Raw genomic sequence first — 14,416 nt, forward strand, 5'->3', positions numbered from 1 at the left:
GCACCTGGACAGGGCTGAGTGGCTCTGGGGCATCTTGTTTCTCTAGGCTGCAGGAAGCCGCCCAGGAAGTGCCGCTGCTCAGCCCTCCACCGCAGGTACTGACCCGCCTCCCCCGGCAGAAGTGAGAAAGACTGAGGTTGGCCAAGGGCCTCTATCCTGAACTTGCCTCAGTGACCAGGAAGTCAGCCCAGCCCCTCCAGGTCACAGGTAGCAGCGGGACTTCCTGCCTAGGCTTGTGTGGTGGGGAACACCCAGCCTTTCCCTCCCTTTCCAGGTCCCAGCCATCACTTTCCCATGCCTTGCTTCTGCCTTTGACCTGAGCCCAACCTGTCACATAAACACATGTCAGGATGGCCTGTGAGCCCAAAGAGGATATACTAGGTCCCCTTGGGGTAGCACTGGGGTGAGGAAGGGCTGCTGCGGTCGGCCCAGAAGTCCCCACACCACTGCATTCAGCCAAGATTCCATGATTCCAACCTTCTGGTATTTCTGGGATGACAGGGCCACTGGGAAATGAAGGCGCTCGGCCTGCGAGGGTGACAGTTTGTGTCTGCTCTAGAGAGGGTGGAGGGAGGGCAAAGAGGTAGCCCCAGGGCTTGAGGGCAGCCAGGACCCGCCCCTGGGGGAGCTAAGGAGCCTCAGGCCACCCTGGGCTGGAGAGCCCAGGAGTTCTCAGCCATGGTTAACAGGTGGATGGGGCGTTCTGGGGAGTGGGTTGTGCTGCCCAGGCCAGGCTCCCCTGCTCCCAGCAGCCTCCTGCTGGTCAGAGGGTCAGCTCAGCTCATGGCCCCAGCCACAGCTCCCTCTGGCTAAAAGGGTGTGTGTCCTTCTGGCAGAGACTGCACTGTCCAGGGAGAGGGAAGGTCTGGGCCATGCCAAGAGGGCACTGGGCTTTGCTTGGCTGCTGTAGGTATGGAGCAGAACTTTCTGTTTCTGGCTGGCCTCTTGGGGGTAGAAGCAGTGAGACCCAGGGTCCAGAGCCATGCTGGCTACAGCTCTGCACCCTCTGACCCCAGCCATGGCATGAGGTCGCCTGGTTGTGCCCAGCACATATGTGTCTATGGTACAGCAAGCACAATGGCTCTGGCTGGCCTTTATCTGTCTCTGTGGCCTTAAAAACTCTGCCCTTCCACTGCCACTCCCAGCAGCTGCCCTGCTCTGGCTGCCCAGCCCAACTTCTCTGCAAAGGGGCTTCTGGGTGCTTCTCACGGCACCTGGCCACCGGCTTCCCTTCTCTGTGCTCCAGAGTCTCACCTCTTATCCCCTTTGGACAATCCAGAAGCTGGCCTAGGAGCTCGGGCAAACACACTCATTCACCCATCCCTTTTTTCTTACGTTTACAATATGCCAGGCCTATCAGGGACCCAGGGAAAACCAGCACAGCCCAACCCTCAAGGAAGTCACGGTCCTGTGAAGGAGTCAGACGTGGAAACAGATGGTGCTGAGGCTGCAGGGTAAGGGCTATGAGAGGGAAGCCAGAGACCACCCCCGTCCATCCCCGTGAGATCGGAGGTGTCAAGGAAAGCTTCCTGAAGGAGGTGGCACTGTAACTATGACTTGAAGGAAGAGCGGGAATTTTACCGTCAGCTACACACCTTCATAGAACCCCACACAGAGGAATGGACTAGGGTGAGGACTGCAAGTTTAGCTTGGTCCTTAAAAGCGTGGCCAGATTCTGGAAGCTGCCAGCATTCACAAAGGGGAGAGGCTGCTGAGAACCCCATGCAGGAGCTCAGAGGGTGTCTCCTCCCTCTGCCAACAGAAGCTCCCACTGCTACCCTGCACCCTGGTGCTGGGGATGTGTGCGATGGCGCTTTTCCGTTCTGGTGCTTCGGGAGCTTCTGTGGACGTGCTGCTGTCAGTCAGTGACTCCGGGAAGGGACCAGTGCGGGGGTTTCTGGGTCAGCTGGACATTCTTCTGTTAGGCGAGCCTCCTGCTCAGCGCTCTGTGACCCCACACTGCGGCGAGGGATTCTTGGCAGCAGAAAGACCCTGGTCACCCTGCCCTGAAGTCTGGGAGGGAAGTCCTGACAGGAAGCAGGAGGCTCCCCGACAGCCAAGGAGGGTAGTGGCTGCTCCAGTAGCTGAGACAGTCTCCCCAGGCCGGCAGGAATCCTCCCGCTTTGGATTTGGGCCCACTCATCCTGGGCTAAGGTGGGGCTGAGGGTGGGCAGGTTCTAGGGGCAGCTGCCCTGTGACCCTTATTGTGGGGGTTGAATTGTGTCCCTCCCCAACCCCCCAAAAAGATGTATCCAAGTCCTAAGCCCTGATACGTACATTTGTGACCTTGTTTGGAAATGGGGTCTTTCCTGATGTAACCGAGGTAAAATGAGGTCACACTGGATTCGTGTGGGCCCTAATTTAGCGACTGGTATCTTTATAAGGGAAGATTTGGACACAGACGCAGACCTACAAGGGAGAAGACCATGTGAGGACGGAGGCAGAGATCGGAGTGTTGCAGCCACAAGGCAAGAATGACAGGGATTGCCAGAAGCCACCAGAAACGAGGAGAGAGGGGGAAAGGATCCTCGTTCAGAGCCTGACAAGGAAGCAGGGCCTTGCTGACACCTTGATTTTGGACTTTGACCCTCCAGAACTGTGGGACAACACAAACCTGTGTTCAGTCACCCAGTTTATGGTATATGCTGTGGCCGCCACAGGAGACCCACACACCATATCCCTGGGTGAACTCCCTTTGACTTGTGCCTCTGTCCCTTGTCCTAGCAGCAAGGGGTTGGGGGTGTGTCTGTCAGTGAGTCACCTGGGGACCCACACCCAGGGCTTGCTTCCCTTGCTTAGGAATCATGTGTTGATCACCTACCAGGCACCAGGCTCAGTGGGGTTATGAACAGGCAGGGCCGCGCTGACACTCAGGCTGGTGGAGGAAAGCACGAGAAAACCTGTGATGTTTGTGGCCCACCCAGGGCAAGCCACTTGGGGGTGCCCGTGAGCAAGTACAGGGATGTTCTGACCCACGACATCATGGGCCGCCAGAGTGGCTGCAGGCTGAGGGCCGGCACAGCCACAAGGGGTGCCTGTAAGGCTGGCTGGGGGTGCTTGGTGGGAAACTCTTGGGGTACTCCAGCCCCACTCAGGAACCCCGGAGTTCAGGCTGGCTCCTCTGTGTCTCAGGCCGCCATTGCTCACAATGGTGACCACCACCCTGGTGATGTCACCAAGGTCACCCCCAAAGAGGACCCTGGGAGAGGTCAGTGGCCTGTCCTGGGTCACACAGCTCCCCTGTGGGTATTTAAGCCCAGGTCTCAGCCCCTGAGAGACAGCTCTTTTTCCCAGGACCTTTGCTGTCAAGGTATGTTCCGGCTCTGGCTCTAGGATGGTGCCAGTGCATTGTGATAGCCACATCTGTGTGGTTTCAAAGTGCCAGAGTGAATGGAGGGGAGCAGCCAGTCTGCACCAGAGAACCATATGCCCTGGATTCTCACTGTGAAGTGCTGATAACCATGGCAGCCACTTCCTCCAGAGCCGGGAACAAGCCCCATGGCTGGATCCGCGAACAATCTTTGTTTGCAGGGAACAATCTTTGACTTGTAAGAATCTGAGGCTGCTCAGTGTGGGCTCAGGTTCCAGGTGACAGCACACAGGAAGTAATGGAGCCTATGGGGAGACCCCCTTTCAGCTATTGAATGTGGGCTGTGACAAGGCGTAGTAGCTCATGCCTGCAATCCCAGCACTTTGGGAGGCCGAGGTGGGAGGATCACTTGAGCCTGGGCAACACAGGGAGATCCCATCTCTACTAAAACTTAATACAAAAGAATTTTAAAAAAATGAATGCGGGCTGTCACCAGGGGGCTGGCTGTGTTAGGCGCAGTGCAGGGGGAGAGGAAGGCACTGCTGTGAGCGGAAGGGGAAACCTGAGGCAAGGACCAAGGGCCTGGGGCGGGGGCTGCTGCTGCCCTCTGCCCTCCTGGAGGAGGTCCCTCTGGAGACCTCTTTGCCTCCCCACCAGGAAGTACTCCTGAATTGTCCCCCCGCCCCTTCAGCACTTGAGTCACATCTCAGTCTCAGCTTGTGCTAAATTCCTCATTCTTCCTACCCCACCCCCTCTACTTTATCAGATCCACCACGCACATGGCTCAGGCCTTCCTCTGTGTACTCACTGGCCCTGGAGCAGTCGTAGAAATTACCTTCCTGAATATAAAAGTTAGACATGCTCATTGTAGAAAAACGGTTCAATACAGAAAAGTAGAAAAATAAAGCCCTGGTGTCACTTTGCCTTATTTTCTTCCAGACTTCTTTTTCCTACACATACCTTAACAAAGTGGTTTAGCCTGCATTTCCCTCCTTAGCCCCCATCTTGCCACCCCCAGCTCCACTTAGCATAATATTGAGTTCTCTTGGACTCAGTATTCAAAGAATTTACTCAATATTCAATATTCAAAGAATTTACCAAGTTCTGCTTAAAACATCTTTTTTAAAAGACTGCCTAGGTCGGGCACAATGACTCACGCCTGTAATCCCAATGCTTTGGGAGGCCAAGGCGGAAGGATCGCTTGAGCCCAGAAGTTTGAGACCAGCCTGTGCAACAAAGCAAGACCCTGTCTCTACAAAAAAAGGAAAAATAAAAATGTAACTGGGAACAGTGGTATAGTCCCAGCTACTCAGTAGGCTGAGGTGGGAGGATCACTTGAGCCCGGGAGTTCAAGACCAGCCTGGACAACACAGAGACCTCGTCTCTACCAAAAAGACAAAAATTAGGCGTGATGGCACGTGCCTGTAGACCCAGCTACTTGGAAGACTTACGTGGGAGGATCATGAGCCCAGGAGGTTCCAGGCTGCAGTAAGCTATAGCTGTGCCACTGCACTCCAGCCTGGGTGACAGAGCAAGACCCTGACTCAAAAACAAACAAACAAAAACTTCCAGCATATGTATGTATGATATGTTTAGCTAATCCCCAATTCCTGGGTATTTAGGTTCTTTTTTTTTTTTTTTTTTTTTTTTTTTTTTTTTTTTGGCAGTCCCCAGTCTTCCCCTGCCATGCATGGAAGCCCTCAGCTTGGGAGCTCACCTTCCACACCATCAGGTGGGAACCATGGCAGGCCTGCACCCTTGCGGTGGCTGCACCCCCTTTGTCAGGATTTGTCTGAGCCCTGAACTCAACCTAGGGGAATAGAGGAAGAGTCCCTGGGAGTTCTGCGGAGGATTATCCTCCCTGATTAAAGGAGACGCTTGGGCCAACTACTGTTCCCTTCTTCTGGCCATCCCTGGTCTGTAGGGGACACCTGCAGCTGTGTCTGGTGACTTGGGCAGATATCACCAACAGCTGAGGATGAGGGTGACCTAACAGAGAGGTGGGAGACAGCACTGAGACCCCTGGTGAATTGTTGAACAAGGGACCCTGCTCACTGGCCACTCTGCCTCTGAATTTCTTGTAACGTTCCTTATTAAGTCACTGTCAGTGATCTCCAAAGGCACCCCGACTGATACGTTCATCATCCACCTCCACTGTCCTGGGCCTGTCAATGTCGCAGTACCCCGTTTCTGCACCAGGCTCACCTCGTACTCAAGCACTACCTCTTCCTCCTCCCTGGGGTAGCTGTCCACAGGTCCTGCTTGACTCCAGGCGTCCCTCCCCTGTCACTGTATCACTCCCAGGCCTGGCTGCCCTCCTGAGGGCAGCACCTGCGCCCTTTTCCTTTCTGGACAGGCCAGCCATGGAGCCCTGGGTGGCCGGCATGAAATATCCCCCTCTTACCTGCCAAGGGCCCTCAAATAGTTCTCCAGGGATCTCCCAGGCAAGGCCCTCCTTCCCACTTGTGGCTTCTGCCTGATGCCTGTTGCGAGGATGGTGGGCATCAGGGAATATGCTAGACCAGACACCCTGGCTCTGTCTGGCCTCCTGAGGCTGAGGCGTGGGTCTAGGTGGTCCCAGCTGATCCCCCAGCTGTTGAGAGTGTGGCTAACACTTTCAGAGCCCCTGTGGGTCATAGCAGGCATCCCTGGGCTAGAGCAGCGTCCAGCCTGGTTCTCAGGGTCAGCTGGGAGACCAGGTTCAAGTGTCCCGTCCAAGGGGATAAGAAGTTGGCAGGGAACAAGGACTGGATGCGAGGCTGAGCCCAGCTGGAACCCAGAGGAGGGCACAGCAGGCCTTGAGTACAGCAGGGAGGCTTAAGTGATGGTCAAGACAGCAAAAGGGCCCCAACCAGGGAGCCCCGTCACTAAACAGCTTCGGAGCAGGAGGTGGCGTGGCAGGAGTGGCAGGCAGCTCGGTGGTGGGGGTTTGGGTGCTGAGGGGCAGCCCTGGCTGGATTGTCACACTGGCCTGAGACCCTGGCCTGGTTCTCATTGGTTACTGGTTATGGAGTGTGTAGGGGGCCAGCCTGGTAGGGCCTCAGGCTGGTGAATGAGTCTGAACTTCCCACACTACTCCTGGCACTGGGTTAAAGCCTGAAAGGGCCAGGTCAAAATGCCAGCATGGCCATGAGGGATGGGACGTCTGCCATGCATGAGTGGCCAGTCATATGTCAGCTCTGCTGCTCAGGCCAAGAGGGGGCCAGAGTAGGGGGCCTTGGTGTGGAGAGAAGAAGGAAGGCAGCCACGTGTCCAAGAGGGCAGGCCTGTGACAGGAGGGGACAAGAGACGTGATGGAACGTGTGGTCCAAGATTCTGTCCCAGAGTGTTGCTGATGCTCTGCTAGAAGCACATGGCCCAGCTTTGAGGGCCCAGCACGGCCACACCACAGGGTACCCGGGCTCCAGAGCCAGGGGCGGGGCAGGGGCACAGGCAGAGGGACTGGGAGGGAGCGAGAGAGCTGCTGCGGTGGAGGAAGGTTTCAAAACCCACTTCCACTCTGCCTTCCCCGCAGTGACGCTGTTTAACAAACAGGACATCCTGAAAACAGAGAAGGTGGCCGGTGAGCTTTGGGTGTGACTGTCCACCCCTGTTTCCCTGTGGTAGTCAGGATCAACTACCCCAGCCCAGGAAAACCCCCTCCTCCCCCGTTGACAGACCATCACGGGGAAATAGCGTTGCTGCCGCAAAACGAAGACAGAGGCTCATGGCCAGATTCCAGGGGATCCCCCAGGCTCCTCTGAGCACATCCATGTCTCGTGCTGAGATTAAATGGAAGATGCCAACAGGACCTGCAAAGGGCTCAGGCCCCCGAATGAAGGTGTGAGTTACCTGCTGTGTTCAGTGACCTGACTAACCGAGGTGCACAAGGATCGGGGCTGAGAGAGGCTGTCCTGTGCTATGTCGCAGAAATAAGGACAGTCACGTAACTTTTTTTTTTTCTTCCCTGCTAGGCCCTGAATAATTAACCTTTTAAGTTAAAGACAGATCTATACCTCTCTGCAGTGAGTGCCTCAACTAGACCCTTCCTGATGATCCATTATTATCCTGTCATAAATTTATTCTCCATTATTCAGTTAAAATGATCAAGTTTCATTTATCATATTACCCCTGCACCAAAAATAGTCAAAACACAAAAACATAAGACCCCCTGAGAATTAAAATGAACAAAAGTCTATTCACCTCTTTTACTACCCCAACAATTCTAGGTCTACCCACAGTAATAGTAATCATTCTATTTCCTGCCATACTATTTCCAGTTTCCAGTCATCTAATTAGTAATCGACTAATTTCCATTCAACAATGATTAATTCAACTTGCACTAGCACAAATAATAATTACCCATAACATTAAAGGATGAACCTTATCCCTTATACCGATATCCCTAATTTTCTTCATTGCTTCAACCAACCTCCTCCGGCTTCTACCTCATTCGTTTATACCAACTACCCAATTATCAATAAATCTAGGTATAGCAATCCCCTATGAGCAGGCGCAGTAATTACAGGCTTCCACTTTAAAACAAATATCTCCTTAGCTCACTTCTTACCACAAGGCACACCTATGCCACTTATCCCTATACTAGTACTCATTGAAACCATTAGCCTATTCATTCAACCGATAGCATCAGCTGTGCGATTAACAGCCAACACTACAGCCAGCACCTACTAATACTAATTTAATCAGAGAAGTCACACTGGTACTATCAACTATTAGTCTTCCCATAGCTTCAATTGCTTTCATTTTTCTAATACTACTAACCATTCTCGAATTCGCCATAGCCTTTATTCAGGCTTATGTCCTGAAACTACCAGTAAGCCTTTATATGACAACACACAATGACCCACCACACACATACCTACCATATAGTCAAACCCAGCCCTGGACCACTAACAGGAGCTCTCTCAGCTCTACTAATAACATCTGGCCTGGCCACGTGATTTCACTTGACTTCTATCACTCTTTTAACCCTAGGCCTACTAACCAACACACTATATACCAACGATGACGTGAGATTATCCAAGAAAGAACATTTCAAGGCTACCATACTGATTTGTTTTTCTAAGACCACCAGAGTGGGCACAAAAGAAACAGCGAGTAGGCAAGGCTAAAAGCAAAACTGCAAATTTATTCTTTGGTCATCTAGCTTCAGGGACCGGAGCTGGGGGTGGGGGTGGGGGCTGGAGTTTCTAATACAGTCCCGACAAGAGTAGGGGCTGAGAAAGCCCGTCCCCGGCGCATCTGCTGGGAGCGACTTTTCTAGGAGTGGAAGGGCAATAGGCGGGGCACGGGCATGTCGGGGGAGGGGGGGCGCTCCGCAGGTGCCACCAGGTAAATCTTGGTCTCCTCGGATTGACATCACCTGGTGCATGCCTGATTAATCTGCACCTTCCCGGGCATCAGCTGCATTCTCGCACACATGGGAAGAGTTGGTGGTGAAGAAGAACCCGGAAGTGCACCATCCTGCCTCCGTTCGTCCAAACACATACAACTGTCCAAAAAGGCCTCCGATAGGGAATAATTCTCTTTATTATCTCAGAAATATTCTTCTTTGCTGGTTTCTTCCAGGCATTCTACTACTCTAGTCTAGCCGCGACTCCAGAATTAGGGGGACACTGACCTCCAACAGGCATTTTTCCCCTCAACCCCTTAGAAGTACCCTCCTAAGTACATCAGTATTACTTGTATCAGGAGTTTCAATTACTTGGGTCCACCACAGCCTAACAAGGTAATCGAAAGCAAGTAATTCAAGCATTCTCCATCACAGTCACCTTAGGTATTTACTTCACCCTCCTCCAAATCTCAGAATATTTCGAGACCCCTTTTACTATCTCTTCTGGAATCTACAGCTCAACATTCTTTTTTTTTTTTTTTTTTTTTTGAGACAGAGTCTCGCTCTGTCCCCCAGGCTGGAGTGCAGTGGTGCAATCTCAGCTCACTGTAAGCTCTGCCTCCTGGGTTCACGCCATTCTCCTGCCTCAGCCTCCTGATTAAGTGGGACTACAGGCACCCGCCACCACGCCCTGCTTTTTTGTATTTTTAGTAGAGACGGGGTTTCACCGGGTTAGCCAGGATGGTCTCGATCTCCTGACCTCGGGATCCGCCCGCCTCGGCCTCCCAAAGTGCTGGGGTTACAGGTGTGAGCCACTGCGCCCGGCCCGGCTCAACATTCTTTACAGTCACAGGTTTTCACGGACTTCATGTTATTATCGGATCAACGTTTCTCACTATTTGTGTCCTCCACCAATTAAAATTCCACTTTACATCCAAACACCACTTTGGCTTGGAAGCCGCCACCTGATATTGACACTTCATAGATGTAGTACAACTATTCTTCTAAGTCTTTTTCTACTGATGAGAATTCTACTCTTTTAGTATAAATCATACCATTGACTTCCAAACAATTAGTTTCCATAGTATCCGAAAAAGAGTAATTAACCTGACACTAGCCCTAGTGACCAACACCTTACTCGCCCTATTACTAATAATAATTACATTTCGGCTCCCACAACTTAATATTATATAGAAAAATATAGCCCCTATGAATTCGGATTTGACCCGATAACCTCTGCCTGCCTCCCCTTTTCCATAAAATTTTTCCTAGTAGCCAGCACATTCCTCCTCTTTGACTTAAAAAACGCTCTACTACTGCCCCTGCCATGAGCCCATCAAACAAACAACCTGACATTAACAATCAGCACAGCCCTTATCTAGTTATCATTTTCATCCCAGGCTTAACTTACGAATGAACCCAAAAAGGATTAGATTGAGTTGAACTGGTAAGTAGTGTAAGTCAAAATAAATGATTTTGAAGCATTAGATTATGATAGACCATATTTACCAAATGCCCTCTATTTGTATCAATATTATATTGGCATATACCATATCACTACTGGGAGGATTAGTCTATCAATCCCACCTAATATCATCCCTATTATGCCTAGAAGGCATAATACTATCAATATTTATCATAATTACTCTTACAACTTTAAATATACATTTCACTCTAGCATCCGTAACACCTGTCATCTTCCTAGTATTTGTGCCTGTGAAGCCGCAGGTCTTGCCTTACTAGTTTCAATCTCTAACACATATGGTCTAGATTATGCACAAAACCTAAATTTACTTCAATACTAAAAATTATTATTCCAACAATTATACTGTTACCAATCACATGATTCTCTAAAATTTCTATAATCTGAACCAATATGACTACCCACAATTTACTCATCAGCCTCATTACCCTATTATTTTTTAACCAATTCAACGATAACTCACCCAACTTCTCATTAATCTTTTCTGACCCACTGACATTGCCCCTTCTAATCTTAACAGCCTGACTACTAACTCTAGCAAGCCAATATCAACTGTCCAATGAGTCACCCCCGGGAAAAAAAAGCTCTATATTTCTATATTGGTTTCTCTGCAGATTTTAATTATAGCATTCACAGCCACAGAACTAATTATATTTTATATCCTCTTTGAAGCTACACTAACTCCTACCCTGATTACTGTCACCTGCTGAGGTAACCAAGCAGCGTGCCTCAGTGCCAGCTCACATTTCCTATTTTATACAGTCCCTCTACTTGTTACACTTGTCTACATTCAAAATACCTCAGGTTCACTAAACATGCTAGTAATGATATTTACCACCCAAGAACTATTAGCTTCCTGATCCAATAATCTTATATGACTAGCATGTATTATGGCTTTTGTAGTAAAAATACCTCTATACAAACTTCACCTATGACTCCCTAAAGCCTATGTAGAAGCGCCTATTGCCGGCTCAGTAGTACTTGCAGCGGTACTCCTGAAGCTACGTGGCTATGGTATAATACGGCTTACCCTTATCCTCAGTCCCCTAACAATATATAGCCTACTCCTTCCTCATACTATCCCTATGAGGAATAGTTATGACAAGCGCTATTTGTCAACGACAAACCAATCTAAAATCACTTATCGCCTACTCTTGCATAAGCCATATAGCACTTGCTATCATGGCTATCCTCATCCAAACCCCTTGAAGCTTTACAGGTGCAATCACCCTTATAAGTGCCCATGGACTCACTTCATCCTTATTATTCTGCCCAGCAAATTCGAACTACGAGCGAGTCCACACCCGAACCATATTACTTACCCGAGGCCTTCAAATACTGCCACTAATAGCCTCTTGATGACTTCTAGCAAATCTCACTAACCTTGCCTTACCCTCTACCATTCATCTAGTAGGAGAACTCTTTGTGGTCACAGCTTCATTCTCCTGACCAAGTATCACTATTATGCTCACAGGACTTAACATACTAATTACAGCCCACTACTCCCTATGTGTATTAATCACAACACAACGAGGGGCACTCACGTATTACATCAACAATGTTAAACCTTCCTTTGCACGAGAAAATACGTTAATATTTATGCATGTCGCACCTATCCTTCTATTACCCTTAAACCCTAAAATTATGATGGGGTTTACATGCTGTAGCTATAGTTTAGCCAAAACATTAGATTGTGGATCTAATAATAGAAGCCTGCAACTTATTATCTGCCGAGAAAGTACGCAAGAACTGCTAACTCGTGCCCCCATGTCTAACAACACGGCTTTCTCAACTTTTAAGGGATTAGAGTTATCTGTTGGTCTTAGGAACCAAAAACATTGGTGCAACTCCAAAGAAAAGTAACAAATATGTATTTTTCCACTGCTATAATAGCCCTAATCCCCTTAATCCTACGAATTATTATCACCTTAGTCAACCCCCGCAAAAACAGGTTCATACCCAAACAATGTAAAAGTATCTATCACATGCGCCTTCACCATTAGCCTCATCCCAACAATGTTTATATGTACAGACCAAGAAGTCAGTATCTCAAACTGACTTTGAATGACAATCCAAACTCTTAAACTCTCACTAAACTTCAAACTACTTTTCCACAATACTTATCCCAGTAGCACTATTTGTTACCTGATCTACTGTAGAATTCTCAATATGAAACTCAGACCCTAACAATCAATTTTTCAAATATCTACTTTTTTCATCACAATATTAATTCTGGTCACCGCCAACAACCTCTTTCAACTCTTTTTTTTTTTTTTTGGAAACAGAGTCTCGCTCTGTCGCCCAGGCTGGAGTGCAGTGGTGAGATCTCGGCTCACTGCAAGCTCCGCCTCCCGGGTTCACGCCATTCTCCTGCCTCAGCCTCCCGAGTAGCTGAGACTACAGGCGCCCGCCACCTCGCCTGGCTAATTTTTTGTATTTTTTAGTAGAGACGGGGTTTCACCGTGTTAGCCAGGATGGTCTCGATCTCCTGACCTCGTGATCCGCCTGCCTCAGCCTCCCAAAGTGTTGGGATTACAGGCGTGAGCCACCGCGCCCGGCCCTTTAGTGGGAATCATGTCTTTCTAATTGGCTGATGATACCGCCGAGCAGATGCTAACCAAGCAGGCCTCCAAGCAGTTCTGTACAACCGCATCAGCGATATTGGCTTTATTTTAGCTATAGCATGATTTCTCTTATCCTCCAACATATGAGACTTTCAATACGCATTTATTCTAAATCGTACCCCCGACCCCCTTCCATTAATTACTTAGCAGCAGCAGGAAAGTCAGCTAAATTTGGGCTCCATCCCACTCCCACCCGCCATAGAAGGCCCAACCCCAGCCTCAGCTCTGTTCCACTCCAGCACTGGAGCTGTAGCAGTTTTCCTACTCATCCGTTTCCACGCTTTAATAGAAAATAACCTATGAATCCTAAACCTCTACATTATGTCTAGGGGCTATTACCACCCTACTTACAGCAATCTGCCCTTTAGCGCCCGGGGAATGCCCGACAACCACCTTCCATCCCGTGACCGCCGGGCTCAGCATCCGGACCAGCCGCCAGGCCCGGGAGAGCAGAAGACTGGGGAGGGTTCCGGCCACGCCTTGTCAGCCCCAGAGCCTCCACCAATCCCGGGCCCAGAAAGACCACGCCTGCCACCGGCCCCGCCCAGCACCTGCGCAGGTGCATTCTCCACCTCAAGCCAGCAGGGCCTTGTGATAGTCACAGCTGGTATTAATCAGCCGCATCTAGCAATCCTTCACATCTGCACCCACGCCTTTTTAAAAGCTATATTATTTATATGTTCAGGCGCCATTATCCATAACCTCAATGATGAACAAGATATCCGAAAAATAGGAGGACTATTCAAGACTTTACCCTTCACTTCCTCTTCCCTTATTATTGGCAGCCTTGCACCTACAGATATCTTTCCTCACAGGCTTTTACTCTAAAGACCTTATCATCGAAACCGCAAATACATCATAGAGCAACGCCTGAGCCTTATTACTCTTAATGCCACCTCCTTAACAGCTGTTTATACTACCAGTATTATTTTCTTCACTCCAATAGGACAACCTCGCTTCATAACTCTATTATTAATGAAAATGATCCCTTCCTAATTAACTCAATTAAGCACCTAACAATCAGCAGTATCTTTGCTGGATTCCTCATGACCAACAGTATTATTCCTGCTTCATCCCTCCAAACAACTACACCACTTCACCTAAAGCTCACAGCCCTAGCTTTTACCACCTTAGGCCTCTTACTAGCAATAGAGCTCAAGCTCATAACTAATAATCTTAAACTAAAGCACCCATTACAGATATTTAACTTCTACAATATGCTATGTTTTTATTCAGCCACAATTCATCGTTCAACCCCCACCACTCAAGCCTCTTCAGGGGTTGGGCTAAAGGTTGAAGCACAGATTAAACTTTTATTTATTCTCTCTTTCCCCCATGATAATATAGCAGTTCTCAAATGATTTGGCCACAAGACCCCTTCACAGTCTTGAAAATGATTGAGGACCCCAACGAGCTTTTGTTTATGAGCTACGTCAACATTTAGCATCTTAGAAATTAAAGCCAATAACTCTGAAAAATATTTATTCATCCATTTTAAGATTATACATCCATTACATGTCAACTTAAAAAAATTTAAACCTATATTTTCCAAAACAAAAAATATATTTCATCAGTAGGAGTGGCATCGTTTTGCATTTTTGCAGACCCTTAAAGCCTGGCTTAACAGAAGGCTGCTGCATCCTCATAGCTGCTTCCGCCTTCCTGAG

The sequence above is a fragment of the Piliocolobus tephrosceles genome, chromosome 11, assembly GCF_002776525.5.
Source record: "Piliocolobus tephrosceles isolate RC106 chromosome 11, ASM277652v3, whole genome shotgun sequence".
Classification (NCBI taxonomy): Eukaryota; Metazoa; Chordata; class Mammalia; order Primates; family Cercopithecidae; genus Piliocolobus; species Piliocolobus tephrosceles.